General features: G+C 41.3%; 1 protein-coding gene across 13 annotated transcripts in view; it reads right to left on the reverse strand.

The window, feature by feature from the left end:
- The window catches only part of MARCHF1 (membrane associated ring-CH-type finger 1), a 471,750-nt gene that overhangs the window by 435,056 nt on the left and 20,396 nt on the right, over positions 1-16,298 (reverse strand). For 3 of the 13 annotated variants that reach the window (XM_039539341.1, XM_039539338.1, XM_039539342.1), the window contains exon 1: positions 9,788-10,146. The exons of 4 other annotated variants lie outside the window; for them this stretch is intronic. The gene's annotated coding sequence lies outside the window, so the exon portion shown is untranslated. Of the gene's footprint in view, positions 1-9,787; positions 10,148-10,395; positions 10,597-16,298 lie in introns of those variants that run through there. 6 more of the 13 variants (XM_039539326.1, XM_039539328.1, XM_039539325.1 and 3 more) reach the window with 4 other exon arrangements.

Consider the following 16,298-nt stretch of genomic DNA (forward strand, 5'->3'; position numbering starts at 1 on the left):
TGATCATTTTTACTACTAATTTTCTTTGTTTACACCACTGAGCAGAGAGGTTTTTCTATTTTCAGAAGAGTCTAATTATTTTATTCTTAGATCTCTGTTGTGTTCTTATTTGCTCTTTGGTGGAAACAAGAAACCCTCCAATTATTAGCCCCAAAGGCAAAACTTTCTGCTGAAATCCTTAATAGCTTGTTAGCCAACTACAGTACAATGGAATAATATAATTTATTGGTCTGGCAGTCACAAGGAAGAGTTTTCTACACTTCACAAATATTACCACAGAGAAGGTGAGAGGCATTGGAATAATTCAGAAAGCCAAAAGATTCTCTGTGAAATTATAAAAAAGGTGGGGGGCGGTTAAACATACCTTCCCCCCCCCCAATCATCTTTAACTTAAAAGAGTGAGGCATGGCATTCATGTATATTGCCCTTATCAAATCATACCATGCCTATTTCAAAGCAGTAAGGTGAAACTTACCCCACTGCAGATGTCCCACACAGGGCTTACACAGCACTGAAGACTGAAGTGGTACAAGGGCACTTTTACAGGCCCTTTGCAATGGGATGGGGTTTCAACCTAAGAGTCAAACTACCCTGAGTAATAGCCATATGACCTTGAATGGTGTTACAATATAAACAAGAACAGAATTTGGGACTAAATGAAAAGTTAAAATGAGCAGAATACTCAGTATCATTCTTGACTTTCACATATTCATCAATTTTTAAGGCCAGAAGGAACCATTATGATTATCTAGTCTGACTTCTCGCACAAAATGAAACCACAGCATTTTACCCAGGAATTGATGCATGACCCCATAGCATCTGGTTGAACTGGAACACTGGATAACTTTCATAGAATCATAGAATCTCAGGGTTGGAAGGGACCTCAGGAGGTCATCTAGTCCAACCCCCTGCTCAAAGCAGGACCAAACCCAACTAAATCATCCCAGCCAGGGCTTTGTCAAGCCTGACCTTAAAAACCTCTAAGGAAGGAGATTCCACCACCTCCCTAGGTAACCCATTCCAATGCTTCACCACCCTACTAGTGAAAAAGTTTTTCCTAATATCCAACCTAAATCTCCCCCTCTGCAACTTGAGACCATTACTCCTTGTTCTGTCATCTTCTACCACTGAGAACAGTCTAGATCCATCCTCTTTGGAACCCCCTTTCAGGTAAGCAGCTATCAAATCCCCCATCATTCTTCTCTTCTGCAGGTTAAACAATCTCAGTTCCCTCAGCCTCTCTTCATAAGTCATGTGCTCCAGCCCCCTAATCATTTTTTAAGAGCTATTATTTGACAAGGACTTCAAGTGACAGAGAATGTACACATCCCTTGGTGAAAGCATGAGCCTTTGCAGCTTGAGCTAAAATAGCCTATTCCCCCTTAATTAGCAGCTGTATTGTGGTTACAGTACACCTATTACTAAAGCCCCTCTTATTAAAGATTTTCCATAAGCTCTTGCCTATATTAGTGGGGAGAACAGGTCATGGTCTATATTTTCCTTTCCTTATTTAAGGATAGTGGGAATAAAGTAACATTAGTTAATTCTCAACTGGTCCAAACACCAGCACCTGGGGAAAAAAAATCAATTACCAGAATACTTAGTTTGTATGACTGAAGTGTCTTCCCATAAGATATGGAAGAACACCTCTAAATAAACCAAGAAAGAGTCTCAACGTATATGAATTATGCACACAGCCATGGTTATTTAACCCTACAAAAAGGTGGCAAAACTACACCTCTACCTCGATATAACGCGACCCGATATAACACGAATTCGGATATAACGCGGTAAAGCAGTGCTCTGGGGGGGCAGGGCTGTGCACGCCAGTGGATCAAAGCAAATTTGATATAACACAGTTTCACCTATAACATGGTAAGTTTTTTTGGCTCCCGAGGACAGCGTTATATCGAGGTAGAGGTGTATTTTCAAGATCTTTTGTCCCATTCTGTGGTTTCTTGGTATTCTGTTCCTAGATAATCTGCATATTTTTTGGATGGGTCCCCTAGACAACATACATGTATTAAGTGTGGAGGAGCATAGGTGCAGAAATACACATTGATATATATCAGCACTGGAAAAGCCACACACTATTATTTGGGGGCAGGAGCTACATCATATTAGTGACATTACACACAACAAATTTGTTTAAAGGAATATTAAGGCTGCACAAACAAAAATTATGAAGTGCTATAATTAATGTCCGTGCAACCTTTTACAGCCCTATATGCATACGATCGCCTACTATTTTCTCCTCAGAATCCCTGCATCATTCAGCATACTTGGATGGTCCTCAAGTCAATATTTTGTTTTTTTCTGGTTGGTCAGTGAGACACCCCAGGCATTATCTACTGCACAGTATTCAAACCCTGCTCTGAAGACAGAATTATTAATTTTCTCATGGCTTTTTCTATGGCACTCATCACTATACTAACCAAGTGCTTAACACATTTTAAAAAATCTATTTTCACTGAATTAGGCAGAGTTCCTGGGGGTGGGGGGGGCAGAAAGTGTGAGAGATCACATAATTAAGGACTCTCTCATAATTATAAACACACACAACATGGTCTTTAGATCCATCACACAGAATTCTGCCACTTGAGTTAACAGCGTAATAGATAACAGTAGTAGGTGGCCATCTATTGGACCTGCACTGGGTAGGGTGGGACATATTTTGCCAGTGGATTTTCACAGATATTTACAGCCAGCAGAGCAATAGTGAAACCCAAGGTGCTTGGGTTCCCATTCCAACCTACAGTAAACAGTGACTTGTAGTGGGCACAAACTCCTCCGTCCAATCTTCCCTGAGCACCTCACCCGATCTGGAATTGGAAATATTCTGCTTGATATTATAACACAATGCTAGGCAGCTCATTCATTTTTGGTACGTTTCACTCCTGAGCAGGGGACTAAAACATATTTAAGCCATCAAAACAAGGCTGAAGTACAATTTAAGCAGTATAAAGGCCTTGCATTAGTCCTCTGTACAGGGACAAATTTCACTCACTCTCTTATTTCAGCTTGCTACTGTTTTTAGTTTTGTTTGTTTTTTTTTAAATCCCATCTTCTTGATTGCACTTGTTTCTCCGAGCATCTAAATCTTTTCATTTCAGTCCTTTATATATTCATATCAACAAAGCCTCTTCTCCCTCTCTTCCGCCCATAATTCCTTTTGTAAATCTAGACTTTTCATGTTTTCTTCAAGTTTCAGTCTCCTTAAAATTGACTGTTTTGTTTTCAACTCTTCACACGGTTACCACTATTTTAAAACTTTTTTAATCAGTTCCCCATATCCGTATGGGGAAAGCTGTAAGTGTGCTCTATCACAGCACATTTATCTTGTGGCAGAAAATTAGCTTGTGTGGTACTGCTTCCTTTTCCTCATAGCATTGAGCTCTTTACTCATCAGTGTCACATGAAGCTTATTTTACTTTTGGCTCTGTACCACACCAGATTTCACTCAAGATTCATTTTTTGGTAGTTTTACCTTTGCTTGACTTATTCAGGTTTTTCTGTGTGCGGTCCTGTCTAAACAAACAAACGTTATTTTAAAGGTTGCTTCTGGTCAAGCACGACACTATGTCCATCAACTCAAGAACCAGTGGACCACTAGAAGCCATATTTTGTTGCCATTTGGTCTCCATCTTTGCTGCCCTCACAACATCGGAAAGACAGTATTTTTGTGCTTATGGATAAGATCACATCCTTTCCCCTTGATTCAAGCTTGCCTGTATGAGGGCTTGTCAGAGAACATATATTGTAAAAATGATAAATGGACTATTAAAAAGCAAGAAGAAATTACAAAAAAAAAAGCTGTTAGTCTTTTTCCCCCTCAAACAAATTCTGGAAATCAGTTCTATGAGTTGAGGAATAATCAATGAGTCAGTCAAATTCATCCGAATCTCTCCCCAAGTTAAAATTACCACTATTTTTGAAAATATTTAACAAGTGTTTGAACATTATTTACTACTCTTTTTATTAGCATTCTCTCTTCCAATGTTGTAATCAATATTCAGACTCTTGTTTGGACACAGAAGTCAACATTTTGTGTTCCATTGCAGGATGGCCATAAAATAAAGGTTTTGTATAAATATTTGAAGTAACTAAACTGAAATTCACAGTTCCTGAATATTGTGTACTTACACATTTGTGTTTCAGCAAAATGTTTCTGCCAGTAAATTTGTTCTTTATACTATTCTTGGAAAATGAACATAAACAGGTTGCAAATAGTTGAAGCAAAATTCCTTTTAAAGTTGAACAAATTCTCATGAATAATTGTTAAAGTACTCACCCAACAGCTTACACTGAGTTTTCTGTAGCTTTCTTTCATCCTACATCCATGCAGTTGTTTTTCTTCTATATCAAAATCAAGACCCAAGATATGTTGTTCTACCTGCTCTATTTCTACTGCTCCTTTTCACTCTTAAATCTACTCTTTTTCCCAATTTTCCATCTCAACAGCTTTCACTGAGACTTTTTACCTCTAATCTATTGCTTCTTGTTCCCTTTAATCTCCTGCGGCCTTTTTCCATTTTCTAAATCTTTTACGCTTCCTCCTCCTCAAGAGATTCCTTTATGTTTTCTCTTAAAATTCTTCACCCACTCTCATTTGAACAGTCTTGATCCCCTTATTCTTCACTGCTATTTCTCTTCATCTTTCTTACTCATCTCTTGCTCATCTCCATTCACTCTTTGCTTCTTTAAAAAGTTGATTTCGCCTCCCCATTCTAAAATAAAAACCCCAGTTTTAAATTATCCTGTTTTCAACTTTCACTGAGAGAAACAGTTTGTTACCTTTTTCTGGTGAAGTGACAGAAAACAACTGCATACCACCACTGTACCTTCTGCAATTCAGAAGTGGTTTGTTTGGTTGGTTTTTGTTTTGTGTTTTTTTGGGGGGTGGGGGAGAAGAGGGTGTATGAGCTCAGAGGACAACATTTCCCAATAAACTGTGTTCAGAAATAGCTGAGTAATAGAACCACTAGAGAGGAATGCTACTAAAAATCTTCAGTATTCAACTGCAGGAGACTTTCATCAATGCTGTTGCAATAGATTATCTGTTTTCACACACAGTTTGTACTATTAGACCAAAAAAGCGGATATTCTACTTTCAGTTACATGTGCAGCCTTATCAGGCATGGGGTGGTCACATGCCCCACCTCCCAACCTTTAAATTGTGCCCCACACCTAGGGTCACCAGATGTCCCGATTTTATAGGGACAGTCCTGATTTTTGGGTCTTTTTCTTATATCGGCTCCTATTACCCCCACCTCCTGTCCTGATTTTTCACATTTGCTGTCTGGTCACCCTACCCACACCACCACTATCAAGGGTCATCTCTGCCTGGAAATAGCCTGCTTTCTTTTCATTCCTCTCTTGAATCCCTGACCTCTTGCCACTGTTTTCTCTTCCATTCTCCACACCTCACGAAGAACAGAAACCAGAAACAGGAGTTAATGCCCCAGTAATTTCAACACATATTTCCTATCAGGAATCCAACATATCCCAAAAGGGATTAGGTCACATTTGCTGCCCTGGTATGTTCCCCCATCATATGGCATCAACACAAATGTCTTCCATAATATATTGGAGGGATGAAGGTGCATGCTGAAGAGCCACTGCTCCCTGTCAGCACTCTTCCTCTGACTTTATATTTCCCACTCATTCAGTACTGCTTTGGACCCCATTACACCACCCAGGCAAAGGGAGTGTTTAATTTGCATAAAGACAATGAATATGCTTGGGCTTCAAAATATACCTTCCTTAATATGAAAGTTAAATGATATGTAGCTGCAGTTTGAGGTCATTAGTAGTTTTCGGATTCAAAGAAATACATCCAGTTGCGAGGATATTATCCATATATGCTCCTTGATTGCTAGGTATACCCAAACTATTAAACATTAAAGGCCAAGATTTCCAAACTCCAGCACCTACAGTTAGACTTGTAAATTCATCTTTAGGGCCCTAAATAAAAGCTTTTGTTTTTCAGAGGTGCTGAGTACCTAAAATTCTTATTGTTTGGGTCCCCAGGAATACAGCATGTTACGGCAAATAAATATTATGTATCAATTTACAAGAATCTTCCTTGGCATCTGTTTAAATGAAGTCAACTTGAGGGCATGAACAGTGTGACAACATCCTTTTAACCTAACTTCAGCAGAGAATCTAAAATATTCCCACTCTCTGACCTCCACATGCAGCCAGCCAATGACATCAATTCACATATTTCTTAGGGGTGGGGGGGAGGAGGCAAATTTCAGCTTCTGCTCCTCCCTGCCAGGACCCTGCATCTCCCTCAGCTGGGTAGTCTCCCCTCTCCTACCACAGGTGGCACTGGCATGTTCACTGTAGAGTCACATTTCTAATGGACTCCCCATCACTCCACTGTACAGGAACAGACTCCCCAGTACTCAAGGGCACACCACCATTTGGCCCAAACATCCCTCAGTCAGGCCGGAGGCATGACCAGGCCACATTTGAGTGGCATTGCAACCCCGTGTACCAGATCACAAGCAACTCACTGAAATTTGGCCTGGCAGCCCCTTCTTCTGTCAAATTTCAGTGGCATTGAGACCACGTAGCTGGGGCAACACTCCAAACTGCTCCAGCAGCACTCCTAAAGACTATGCATAAGACCACTGAGTAAAGAAGTCTAATCACACCCTGCCCTCAGCTCTGAGGCCTGTGGAACTTTGAGCAAATGCAAAAACTTGCGGGGGGGACCTGTTTGCTCCCCCAATTGACACCACTGCTTCTAGACATCTTCTTTATACTTTCAAGTTTGGAGCTACAAATTTACTGCATTTTGGTAACAGAGCCACAGTAGTATGGCTGGGACTCAGGGAAGCGTGTGCATGTTTCTGCAGAGCCAAGCAATAATTAGGTTGATTATCCCTAATATGAATTATAACTCAATTCTCTCTCTAGATGCTATTGTTTAGGTTAATAGACAATCTATTCTTTAACATCAGATGCTACAAATTTCAAGCTACACCTGATTCCATGGACCTAATATACAGTCATGTTCTAGGTTTCCTCCCACCCTATCAAACAATAACTAAAAGAATGAACAAAAAAAGTTTCATTTACATGGTGCATGCTAGCTACTCAATTTCAAAGGTTTACATTGAACAAAAAGCCCTTTCACCTCAGTTTTTACTACCTCTAGAAACAACTGGGACTATCAGGTGATTTCTTATGTTCTGAGGAAATAATCATGTACATTGGAAGAGACCTTTGGATCAGTGAAGACTCTCTATGCTCATTTTCATTGCACACATGCACCCGGGTGCACGTACACACACACACACACACACTTTATGATTATCTTCACGGATTCACAGTGAGCTGTTTGTTGGCGTGAGCAGTTAGACAATATTTGTGACTCTTCCAGGTTGTTTCCATGAGAAGGAAAAAAAATTATACAAGTCAGACATTTCTGATGCAATCCTGTTGATTTACAAAGGAGGTACATAAAGTTCCGTTTCCCTGAAAACAGGAGGATCAAACAAGAGGCAGTTTCCTTGTTCAGAAATCAGAGCCCGCTTTCCAGCCAGTCCTCTGCCCAAAGAGGCTCTTTCCCTGCTCCCTCCCACGACCATTCTACCAGTGCCTCTTAGCTTTCTCCTGGCTTTCTGGTTCCTTTCACAATCACTCACATACAGTCAAATCAATGCCCCAGTCCCAGCATTCGCAATCAGCCTCCAGGAAATCTACTCAGGCCACATGGGTCAGTGACTCAGGCCATGCCATGCTGGTCCATACGTTGAATGGTAGCTGCTATTGTTTAGTGGTAGCTGAAACAAAGGGGCATTTAATTGTTCTCATTTAGCCTGAATTAAAGGTGGGTAGCATATTGATCAGCCTCAGTGAGGTCCACAATTGCCCACAAATCAGAGACTTGCTAGAGGGCAGCCACCACCCTCCTCCATATCTGAGCACAAGCCCTAAGAGCTCTATAGATCCACAATAAAATACTGTAAAGTGAAGGGAAGATTCACTCTGGCAGTTCACCACTCTCCCCCCGAAACAACCTACTTAAACAGTGACCATTCAAGTATCAACCTATAGTGTATTTATGGCCTTTACTGAAGAAGAAATCAGAAGGCATTTTTACACCCCTGAATGGACATCATCGGGTCTTTCCTCTCCTTCCACAGTTGAGCATGGCTGAGATTGCTAGCCTTGGACACACATTGCAAGACAAAATACATAGCATGACCTCATGATTCAAACTTCCTCATATCCTTATGTCAGGCTCCTTTTGTCTCAAGTATATTTGGTACTTTCATAGCACCCTGTGAACTAATCTTGAAGAACATACTAGTTAGAAGTGACATATAAGTGTCGTGCTACAGAGAACCAGAATAGCTTAACACAGGAAGAGCTATAAGCTTCAACACTATTCAGCTTCCTCCTATTTGTAGATAAAAACACAAGACGCTTCACAGCAACAGATCTAAGTACATAACCCAGTCAGAATTTTAGGAGAATTTTTTCTCTCTCTTCATTTCAGTTATCTAAAATGAAAGACATGGTTTGGGTGCAGCTTTGATCTGGAAACCCTAATTATAACCTGAACTCTAACTGTAAGCAACAGCTAATTAGCTCTCCACTATTTAATAAAGTACCATGCCATGGTCAACTTTAGCTGTTCATTACTAAAAGTGAAGTTTTCTGCAAGATGAACAAGAGAATGAGCTTAACTGCACTGAAGACACTGCACTTAGATTGTGTAATCATCACATGGATTAAGGAAGAAAGCAAAGATAGCTATCAGGTTTCCAGAGAACAGTCTTTAGAAGTTGGTCTTCACAGTAGTTTATTGTCCATTCTCCCATTGTAGGAGAAACTTCACCTTCCTCTTTCATGCTCTACATTGCTCTTAAGATTGTTTGGATTTATTATTCAGTTGTTTCTCCTCTTTTCATCTCACCAATGGCTGTAAGGTAACAGAATAAATGGGGAAAAGTGGCTAAGTTTATACTCCCTAAAAGCACAAAATGTCAATATGAGAATAAGGGGGCATACAGTAAGGAAGAATGAGAGAGTTCAGTGGGATAACAGGTTTCATAACACAAACAATGAGAAATCTATCATCTTGCTCAAGAGAGTTCCAGAACTAAAATAGCCCAGGTAATGATTATAGTAAGGTGCACTGGCAGATCTGAGTGGGTGAATATGAATACCTGTCTTCACTACCTACAGCTGATATAGCTTTCGGTCTCTCACTTTTGTAAGCTCCAACTAATCAAACTCTCTCACACACAAAGTTAGTATGAATATTAGAGACTTATGACAGCTGTTTCTCCCAAATTACCAGGCTCATTTTTGTTGCCAGAACTCCATAACATTCAAGAACCATCTATCACATTGTAAACAGAGGTATGTGAAGTTGTCCCTTTAGTTATATAAAGGTGTTTGAAATTACAAGTGGGAAAAAGCCTTACCAAAAAAGCATATCTGAATACCTAAGTATAATGCAGCCAAATAAAATCTCTCCCCTCATAGCCTGTTTCTTCAATTTTTGACAACCGAATTTGTGTGGGAGCAAAATACATATTTTCAAATGTGAAGTCAATGGGCTTCATCTTGTGAAACAAAAATCAGAAACAAGAGTTTCTAAACAAAAAGTGCAAACACAAACAAACGGATTTCAGGAGTAGGGAAGGAAATAAAACTAATCAAAACAAACCAGTCACATTTGTGGTGGCAATTACGTAACTACAGTGCAAACCTCTAATACACAAATTTTCCAGTCAATTGTTTGCACCCCACCTTCGCTTACCATTCACTAAAGCGCCTAGAAGCTTGCAGCTGTGCGCGCGCGCTTTGACGGGCGCTGCAAGACCAAGAGAACGAGCAGTAAGAATTAGAGAAGGGAAGCGAGAGGAGTGTTAAGTCTGAGCTCCCCAACCGCTGCTGTGGAGGAGTTCGCAGGGGCTGGGGCTGTTTAAACCAGCCCACGTCCTACCAGCTTGGAAGCTTCCCGGAGAGAGAGAACCAGGTGCCCTGAGTTTGCACCAGTAATATTAACTGACCAGCATGGACCCAAAATAAGCGACCAGTAACTAAAACCAACAAGCAGCCCTCCATGTCGCACAATTACAGAACAACTATCCAGCCCTAGTCCTCACCGCACACATCTCCCTCCGCCCTGGGGCATAGCTGGTATTCAGTAAACGCACTGGGTTTGTCATCTCTCACTCGCACGGTTCCTGGGGATTCCCCACGCACAAGGAGGGGCTGGTCGGTCATTCGGGATCCAGCACTAAGCATCCGAGATCTTTCCCTGACACTGCACCTAACCTAAGAGCTCCTTACTTGCACCGTGCATGGGTATGTGTATTCGCTTTCGCCTCCTGTGTTAACTGCATGCGTGTGGAAATCACTCACCAGCGGAGGGTTAAGTTTCTCAGTGAGCAGCCTGCATACCGGAGCGCTGGCATCTTTTCCCCATCCTTTTGCCAGGCACTCCTCTCCAGACCTCGCTGATGAGCAGCCGAGTGGCAAGCAGCCCGGCGCTGCTTCTCTCTCCCTCCCGTCGTCGCATCCCCCCCTCTGTGCCGGCTCTCACACGGCTCCCATGATGTCATCCAGTAGAAAGCTGCCATGCTCAAAGGCTGGAATAATCCGGAGCAGGAGCAGAAGCAGAAGCAGAGAGCGCGGTAGCCTCCTGCTGTAAATGCCACACACAGGCAGCACACCTGGAGGCAACTAAAGTTGCTGAGAGAGCAGAGTAGGGGCTAGATGTGGGCTGCAAAAAGCCTAGGACTTGGATCACCTTTCTGTAAGCTACAAGACACCACTCCTGTAAGGGGGCTGCAGTCACGGAGCTGGTGTCTGGCACATCCCAGAAAGATTTTGTAAAAATATATATATCAGTAGCAAAGTTTCCAGTACTTACAGGTTGAAACAGAGTTTGGAAAAATGCTCATTGAAACAAACAGAAGTGGCATGCTTTTTAATGGAGAACATACAGGAGAGAATAAAAACGAAGCATTATTGCACAGAGAGGTTATTTTCTCATAGCAGGACAGATCAAGCCACCTACCTATTAAGCTTTTCCTCCCTACTTGATCATATTAGAATCTCAGCCATTGTGTATTACCTACATCCTCTCCTTTCCTCTGGGCACTACTGTGACATAACCAAGTTGCTAAAAAAAAAAAAAAAAAGTTTTCTTCAAAACATTTTTTTGAATTAAAAATGGCCTCTTGGCCAAAAGGAGAGAATTTTTTGGTTAAAGTTTTCCTTTTACAAACTTTTTTTTTCCCCAACTAAGTTTTCAGTTCTCTTTTAGGTAATAACTATATGGATTCTCAAAATCCAAAAATACTTTAACTGAAAATTGTTTTGGAAAAGACACTTTTTGGAAGGTTTCAGTTTCATTTTTACTGAAAAACTGAAAGTGTTTCATGAACATAAAAGGTTGTTACAAGGAGGAAGGGGAAAAATTGTTTTCATTAAGCTCTGAGGATAGGACAAGAAGCAATGGGCTTAAGTTGCAACAAGGGATATTTAGGTTGGACATGAACTACTGGAATTAGGAAGTTTTTCCTAAACACTAAAATAAATTGCTTAGGGAGATTGTGGAATCTATGTCATTGGAGGTTTAAGTGCAGGTTAGACAAACCTGTCAGGGATGGTCTAGATAATACTTAGTCCAGCCCTGAGTGTAGGGGACTGGTCTAGAAGACCTCTCAATGTCCTTTCCAGTCCTATGCTTCTAAGACTTTTAAAGTCAATTTTTAAAAAGTTGTTTGCAAATACATTTTCATTCAATGTCACAAATTATATTCTGGATAAATGGTCATATTTTATGCCCCCCAAATAATAATTTAGAATGGAAATACAAGATCAGCCTCAATTACTGCTGCTGTGCTACACTAGGTTAGTTTGGGTTTTTTGGTTTGTGTTTTTTTTTTTTTAATATTGCTGCATATACCTAGGGTGACCAGATCATAACACTAAAATATTGGGACACATTGGAGTGCTGTCAGCCCTACCCACAGTCCAGCCCCACTCCTCCCAGGCTCCGCCCGTACTCTGCCCCAGGTTCTGCCCCTCCCCTCACCCCGTGCCCTTCCTCAATCCCTAGCTGGCTTGCTGAATCCATCCTCAGTTCCCCATCCCCCGCCTGCCCACCGGCCTCTTCACCCCCCTACCCACCACTCACCCCTATGGCATCAACTTCCCCTCTGCCGGGTGGGTACTCACCCACCCCTCACCTCTTCCCGCCCAAGCATCCACCCTCATTCCACCCCCTTCTCCCAAAGTCCACGCCCCTGTCCTGCGCCTCTTCTCCACCATCTCCCTTAAGTGTGCCACGTCCCCACTCCCTCCTGGAAAGCACTAAGCGCCACCAAACAGCTGTTAGGCAGCAGGAAGCGAGGAGAGGGGAGCTTGGCTGCAATTTTTCCCCATGGGTGCTCCAACCCTGGAGCACCCACAGAGTCGGTGCCTCTCTCCCACTCACCTCCTTACCTGAATATTGGGACAAATGGCATCCCAATCGTACATTGATTGGGATGCGGGACAAAAGGGTTAAATATTGGGACAGTCCCAATTTTATTGGCACAGCTGGTCACCCTACATATACATAGCAAAATAGATTTCTTTTATAATTCTAAAAAGAAGCAAATTGTACATTTTCTTCATCTTATTGGGGCACAATATTTTTCTCTATATTCTGGAGTTACAAAGCTGAAGTTTTAAGTCACTAACTATTGTCTGCTTTAAAACTTAAGATACCAAGTCATGAAACACTGATATCATATTTTATCATATACACATGGGATTGCAATCCTGAACCTTGGGTATACAGTTGCATCATCATGATGTGTTTGCTCACTTTAGTTACTGTCCTCCTCACCATCATTGAGGTTTCATAGAACATCAGGGTTGGAATGGACCTTAGGAGGTCATCTAGTCCAACCCCCTGCTTAAAGCAGGACCAATCTCCAATTAGTGAAGTGTTACTAGACTCATTAATTCAGTACTATTTCATTTCAATAGGTACACTTAGTGACAACATTCCGAAGTTCCTTAGGGCAGCAAATACAAGAAACAGCTGGCAGCTGCTATCAAGTGAATAATGAGACAAAGACCCATTCTCTGATAGTTACAGACATAAAACAAGAGACAACAAGATAACACCTGGAGTGATATAATGAAATAAAGAAAAAAATATGAAACTATTAATTCCAATAAAAAAGAGGCTGTATAAAAAGCTGTTCATTTGAGTGTCTTATGCTGAATGCCTCGGTCATCTTATGAACTTTGGCTAAGCCATCAAGCCTAATACCTTTAAAAAAAAAAAAACCTGACTATTTAAAACAAAAAAGTTGTCAGCTGATGTCACTCAGAGAGCCATTGAATTTCATCATTTCAGACAGTTGTGACTACAGAATACAACTATGAAGAGGTTTCTTTAAAAAAGAAAGGTTAGGTGCCTGAACCTGGTAGGTACTAAGTGCTCCCAAGTCCCAGTTACTAGGGGATCGAGGGCTCTTAACATCTCTCAGATGGTGCTCAATAGCCTAAAGGGTCAGGCTTTTGTCTACACCTGTGATTTATTACAAAGTTCTTACCATTGTTAAGACCAGATCAGATTATTAACCATTACTCTAATTCTATCTAAATAGAGATTAAACCCCATAATAATGAAGATTATTAAAATGGTTTTAAGACTAAGGAAGGGGGTAATTTAAAAAAAAAAACCTCACAGAAGAGCAATAATTCAAAAGTACAAAGCCAGAATGCTGCCAAGGACTTAAACCTCATGCAACCTTGTTATAGTCAATGGTGTTTATGGACCTTCTGTTGGGCAGGAGATAACACCTCATGTGGTAAACTAGTATTTCATACTTGGTAATGCTTCCCTCCTGACTGGGGAAGGGTCACAGTTTCAGAGAAAACACTTATATCTGTATCCCAGGTTATAAGGCAAGATTAATGCATGCAGCAACTCACAAGCATGTCATCAAGTCTAAACACTAAGCGTTTTTATAAATCTAATAATCTATTTTACCAATACTAACACACAGGTGAGTTAGACTGGTCTTCAGCTATGCACTGGTCAGTGTTCAGTTGAGGCCTAGGCATAAGCTGGCATCTAGTCTGCCAGTGCCACCTCCCTCTCTCCAGAAGAAAACCCCCCACCCTCTTCCAATCACACACAAGTAGTATTTTCATCTGAAACAGCAGTTCAGACATCAGGAAGTAACAGGAAAAGTAAGTAAGTGTGTGTGTGTGTGTGTGTGTGTAATTGCCTTAAACACAGAAAAGCAAAACCAAACAAACATAAAACACGTGTGCGCGTGCATGTGTAACCCACACACCTTCTGGGTGTGGTGTTCTGTCCCATCTAATAGCACCGAGATCACAGAGAGAGAAAAAATGAGTCTGCTCTACAGCCTTATCTAACAGCCAGTTGGTTTTTAGCTCATGTGGTAGCAGCTCATACACTAAGCTCCAGAGATCCCAGGTTTGATCCTGCCCACCGATGACCGGGAGCTGTCGGCATTACAATACACGTGCACAGCATAACTCCTGCTTTTCACATTCTCCTCCTTGCCCCCCCCCCCACACACCCCCAAAAAAATCACTTGTCACTGATGAGACAGTCTCACTTTGATAAAAACTGAAATGAGAAATGGGTTCTAGCCCACGAAAGCTTATGCCCAAATAAATGTTAATCTCTAAGGTGCCACAAGGACTCCTTTCCACCAACCCCCCTCCTCCCCCCCCGCAATTGGGAAATGTACTCTAAGGCTGTTCAACTCTCAGTCCACTTATAGGGCTATCATACTAGCTGAGCAAGCATCATTAATGGACTTTAGCCTCACAATACACCTGTGAAGTAGATCACTATTAACCCCATTTTATGGCTTGAGAAACAAGGTATATTAAAATTTGTTGAACTTTAAGACTTTTTCAATTTAAGCTCAGATGAGACAAAGCATGAGCTTCTTCACACATACAGATACATACACAGACACACAGATGCAGGATAACAGGGAGAACAACAGGCAGAGAGAATTAGGCAAAGTGAGAGGAAGTAAGCAGATAGAGAGAGTCTGATAGCAGGAGGTGAATGAAAAGACTTTGAGATGAGAAAGTAGAAATAAGATAAATAGGTGTAAGATGTGAAATAGTGTGAGGTAATAACATAAATTCCCCAAATTAAATTGTGTAACAGTCTTTGTTTAAATTACAGTTAATTAATTCAAGTTTGCATATTAATGTTTTCTTTTTTTTTTGTTTTTTTGAGTTGTTGCAAAATTTTTTTTTGTCTTTTTTGTTTGTTTTGGTTGTTTTTGTAAGTGGTCACTGTGGTTGTAGTGATTTTGTGATGTCTTCCCACTGGTTTGATTATGATAGATGTTTTTGAGCAGATTGTGTTCATTTTTTTCTTTTGGGAGGGCACATGGCATTTGGCCAATGTACATGCACATGATGGTAGATGCAGGTGCAGGGGCCTGATGGGTGGATGTGAGTGTGTGAGGTGTGGTGTGTGTGATGTGGTGTCTGATGTGATTGGGTGAGAGATATGAGGATGGGTTATGATTGCCTGGTGGGGGCTTTATGTTGTTGATAGATGTTTAGGGTTGTTGGTGTGTATGTTGCTGTATTTGAGTGCTTTTGGAGGCTGGGGTTGGCTGTCTTCCTGTAGCCTGTGAAGACTGATCTGTCAAGATAGATGAGTGAGTGTGAGGATGATCTTTTGCAGGAGGTTTTGCTTTTTTGTGATGTGCTGAGTGGTTTTGTTGGGGGCTTGGGTGATTTTTAGTTTTTAGGCCTGTTATTCTCTTTCTTTGTCTCTGTAGTTGTCTTTCTGCTCTGGGTTTCTCTTCTGTTTTTCTGCAGGTTTTGTTTGTCTTGTAGGTGTGGTGTAGGTTGTCTCTTGAGGAGGGATTCTGTATGTGTCTTTATCTTGGAGTCTGTTGCAGCAAGAAGTTGGATTGTGTGCTGTGGATGGTGTGGGTGGCTGGATGTGGGTGCTGGGATGATGTAAGTGGCAGGTATGTAAGGTCAGTGGGTTTCGGGTGGGGGTCGTTTATGGTAGCAGTAGGTTTGTTATTAGCACAGTGTGTTGTGTGGATTGGTAGGGGCTGAGTGTGGATTGGTCTAGGCTGAGGTTGATGGTGGTGGATGGAAATTAAAAAAATCTTTTCCGAATGATGCTTTCCATGAGTCCAGATGATGATGATGTCATCAATCATGTTAGCAAGTAGAGTAGTGTTAGGGGAACGAGAGTAGGAAAAAAAGTTGTAAGTAGTCAGCCATGTGTTGGC

This window comes from Mauremys reevesii, linkage group 5 (genome assembly GCF_016161935.1).
Source record: "Mauremys reevesii isolate NIE-2019 linkage group 5, ASM1616193v1, whole genome shotgun sequence".
NCBI classification, from domain to species: domain Eukaryota; kingdom Metazoa; phylum Chordata; order Testudines; family Geoemydidae; genus Mauremys; species Mauremys reevesii.